General features: G+C 47.5%; 1 protein-coding gene across 1 annotated transcript in view; it reads right to left on the bottom strand.

The window, feature by feature from the left end:
* The window catches only part of znf281a (zinc finger protein 281a), a 10,791-nt gene extending 8,377 nt beyond the window's left edge, over positions 1-2,414 (bottom strand). The window contains exon 1 of the mRNA XM_076995731.1: positions 2,218-2,414. The gene's annotated coding sequence lies outside the window, so the exon portion shown is untranslated. The remainder of the gene's footprint in view (positions 1-2,217) is intronic.
* Between the last annotated feature and the right edge of the window lie 2,193 nt (positions 2,415-4,607).

Genomic DNA, 4,607 nt, shown 5'->3' with positions numbered 1-4,607 from the left:
TCTCATGAATGACATGCTTCATCCACCCCAGACCCCCAGACCATTGCTTCAACCACCACAGACCCCCAGACCATGCTTCAACCACCCCAGACCCGCAGACCATGCTTCATCCACCCCAGACCCCCAGACCATGCTTCATCCACCCCAGACCCCCAGACCATGCTTCATCCACCCCAGACCCCCAGACCATGGTTCATCCACCCCAGACCCCCAGACCATGGTTCAACCACCCCAGACCCCCAGACCATGGTTCAACCACCCCAGACCATGGTTCAAGCACCCCAGACCCCCAGACCATGGTTCATCCACCCCAGACCCCCAGACCATGGTTCAACCACCACAGACCCCCAGACCATGGTTCATCCACCCCAGACCCCCAGACCATGGTTCATCCACCCTAGACCCCCAGACCATGGTTCATCTACCCGACCCCCAGACCATGGTTCAACCACCCACCCAAGTCAAAACTTCATACGGACGTTAAGACTGCCAGGCAGATCACCAACATAAATAACTGAGAAGTAGGCAGACTCTTGCTACTGCACCGAACAGAACTGGAGTGACTGTTAGGAAGAGACAGACCACATTAAGAAAATACAGTCTGCAATCTTTGAGCTGGCAATGAAGTTGGTTTAGCATGATGTTCTTCAAAGCACAGACATGGTGGGAAAGGTTCCGCTAAAACAAGGGTTCTTTATCTGCGCACGAGCGTCGGGAGACGCACAAGAAGTGTGGAGGAACATTCCAAAGAGCGTAATTGAGTTAAAGATCCCCGGCTGCACGTGAAGGCTGTGGGTACGATACTGGCCCATACTGACCATTCAGAACATTCAGGATTAAGGGGATACCGCCACAAACCCAGACCAACACGGTAGAGCAGCTACAAAATCGTTGTTTGGCAGTTTAATAGCTTTGGGAAAAGCTCCCGGGTTTAAGAACACCGATACGATTTACGAGTGTTGTCCTCGCCATGTTCACATACACACGGGCCACGGCAGTGTCGACGCGCGAGGACTGCGCGCGTGCATGGCGGACCAGCGTCGCTGTGTCCAGACCTGTTGGCCTTGTTTATTCTTTACATGTGTGCAGATCACCTTCGCCTGTATAACCAACCACACACACTCTTAGCTGCTCTTCAAATGGTGTCTAGTTTGGATCGGGAAGTATGGGTTCATCTAGAAATGACCCGGAAGATTTCACGTTTCAAAGCTCCATTCAGTGATGACCAAGTCTGAGCTCGGTCGGTTCAGCCGGACACAGATGCACACAACAAAGAAACAAGTTGGACCGTTGAACCCTCCAGTGATTAAGCGGTGTCGGTCCAAACTTCAGGGCACAGTGCGGTACCCAGCACGGTGTACACGCTCATCCACCACATACTGTAGCTCTACTTCTAGTGCTTTGTTTCCCCCACTTGAGACCAAGTCAGTGTGAATCAAATCCGAGGCAGATGTGAAGCGCACTGGAGGACATGATGTGAACGAATGGGTCAGTGTTAAAGTCCAGTGTGTGTAAAGACGGGGCTCGTGCAGCAGCGCGCGGCGTCTTTGTGTGTGGCGGCCCGCCGGCGGAAAACGGGCCGACGGGCTGGGAGGTGCTGGACGCGTTAGCCAGCTCGGCTAGTCGGACCGACACCGAACATCTGTTTTCTCGTACAGAAACCAGAGCGGTGTCGGCTCGGACGGGGAAGCTCGCCGTAAACCTGCAGAAGTTGAAGGGAGTCGCTCGAGATGGACCGTGAAAGTGCGTGAAGGTCCACAGCAGCGCCGCGGCGGTCACCGCTGTGCTACGTGCAGCCTGACAAAGCGGAGGCCCCGCACACACGCCGCTAACACCCGCACACACACCGCTAACAGCGATCACGGCGGTGCGGGGAGAAATAAATACATGAAGCGTGCACGCGTGCAAAGACACCACATCACCCCTCCACTTCACAACAAAAACTGAACAAAAACATATGGGGGGAAATTAACACAAATATCACAAAACCTCCATACTATATGAAGAGCATGTGTGGATGAACACAAATATAGAGATATAAAGTGCGCGGAGGTGCGGCGGCGCTGCCCATAATAAACGGCTCGTGCGGCGCCGCGCGCGCTAAGCGGCTAACGCTACACGCCGCACGAGCGCTGCGCTTTGTTGTCTCGCGCCGCCGCGACCGCGTTCCCGCTGCCTCCAACTTCAGGCAAAGCGGCGTTTCTGCGTCTCACTTACCGACACATGACCACCGCTCGCTCTCACAGTCTTTATTTTCCCCACTCGGTCGTTTATTTCTGTCTTCAGAGTCCAAACATTGTTCTCCCGCAGCTGCTGCGTTCCTCCATCTTGTCTTGGCGCGGGGAACTATGGGTAGACCGGACGGGTCCTGCGAGGAGACAGACGCTTCAGCCCAGGGCACGAGCGTCCGGTATCATGCTGTTGTTTCTCCGAGAGCTTTGACCTGCAGGAGGACTGAAGCTCTTTATTATTTCTCAAACTATTTTGGTCTATTTGTAAAAACAGGTTTACATTTATTTAAATGTAATTTGAGCTGTAGGTCTCACTGCAGTCTTGTGTGTAAATGAATTTCTCACCACAGATGTGGCATCACCCTTCTGTTAATAAAACATAACAAAATTAATGTTTTCTTTACCATCAGTTAAACGTTAGAGTAGCACTTTATGGAACTAACAATAGATCCAAATGCTGTCCTCATTAGATGAGTTCAGGGCAGTTTGTGTGAGAAGCATGACGGGGTCCCTCTGGGCCTAAACAAATGAGGACGCAGCACACACCCTAAAAACACAAAGCAGCCCTCGGATTAGTGAAAGGATGGGGGCACATTTTGGCTGCTGGGGAGGGGGGCGTCAGGCCTCAAATAGCCGGCAGGCTAATGAAATGTAGACTGGGTCTCATGGTGAATTGAGAGCGAGTGACCCTCAAAAGAACCAGACCAGAAGCAAACAAAGATGGACAAAGTGAAATGATGGAGAGATGCAGACTATTGTGATATTGTTCTAAAATGTTGTCTGAAGTACAAGGAGCTTCTGGATTGAAGGAGTTTCAAAAATCTATAGGAACATGCCACAGAATAGCCCACTGCATTTGTAAATCCACTCTAAAGAACAAATACTCCTCTTTCAAGTAGTCAACGTTTCTTAATTGTCTGTGTAACAGCCCAATTAATTCAGGCTAAAGGGGGTAACTGAAGTGATGAAGCTTGTTTTAATCATGACATGGCGACTGGGTGCCCAGGAAGAACAGGGATTTGATCTCTGCTTCTCTCCCTGGTGTGGTGCTCCCAGCCCTGGCTCAGGCCACGCCTTCCTCATCTCCCAGCCCTGGCTCAGGCCACGCCTCCCTCGTCTCGCCCAGCTAACGAGCAGGCGGCACAGGCACAGTGCTGCTACAGGCAAGAATGTGTCTGGAGTATGTCTGTATGAAGTATATGTCTGGAGTATATGTCTGTATGGATTATATGTGTGGAGGACATATCTGGAGTATATGTTTGTATGGAGTATATGTCTGGAGTATTTGTCTGTATGGAGTATATGTCTGGAGCAGAGCCGGAATGACTAATCGGGAGGTTCGGGAGGATTCCTGATGGGCCGGCTCATATCAATCTCTAGTTTGGGCTGATTGGGAGGGAAAAATAATTTTGGGCCAGATTTGGGCATGAAACTCCCGGGCTGAAAAAGTGGCCCACTCCGGCCCTGGTCTGGAGTATATGTCTGTATGAAGCAAATGTCTGGAGTAAATGTCTGTATGTAGTATATGTCTGTAGTATATGTCTGGAGTACCGGTAAATGTCTGTATGTAGTATATGTATGGAGTATATGTCTGTATGTAGTATTTGTCTGGAGTATATGTCTGTATGTAGTATATGTCTGGAGTATATGTTTGTATGTAGTATATGTATGGAGTATATGTCTGTTTGTAGTATATGTATGGAGTATATGTCTGTATGTAGTATTTGTCTGGAGTATATGTCTGTATGTAGTATTTGTCTGGAGTATATGTCTGTATGTAGTATATGTCTGGAGTATATGTTTGTATGTAGTATATGTATAGAGTATATGTCTGTATGTAGTATATGTATGGAGTATATGTCTGTATGTAGTATTTGTCTGGAGTATATGTCTGTATGTAGTATATGTCTGGAGTATATGTTTGTATGTAGTATATGTATGGAGTATATGTCTGTAGTATATGTATGGAGTATATGTTTGTATGGAGTATATGTCTGTATGTAGTATATGTATGGAGTATATGTCTGTATGTAGTATATGTATGGAGTCTATGTCTGTATGTAGTATTTGTCTGGAGTATATGTCTGTATGTAGTATTTGTCTGGAGTATATGTCTGTAGTATATGTATGGAGTATATGTTTGTATGTAGTACATGTATGGAGTATATGTCTGTATGTAGTATATGTATGGAGTATATGTCTGTATGTAGTATTTGTCTGGAGTATATGTCTGTATGTAGTATATGTATGGAGTATATGTCTGTATGTAGTATATGTATGGAGTATATGTCTATATGTAGTATATGTATGGAGTATATGTTTGTATGGAGTATATGTCTGTATGTATTATATGTCTGGAGTATATGTCTGTATGTA

Source organism: Brachyhypopomus gauderio, chromosome 2, assembly GCF_052324685.1.
Source record: "Brachyhypopomus gauderio isolate BG-103 chromosome 2, BGAUD_0.2, whole genome shotgun sequence".
Taxonomy (NCBI): Eukaryota; Metazoa; Chordata; class Actinopteri; order Gymnotiformes; family Hypopomidae; genus Brachyhypopomus; species Brachyhypopomus gauderio.
This window is presented reverse-complemented; position numbering and strand designations above follow the sequence as displayed.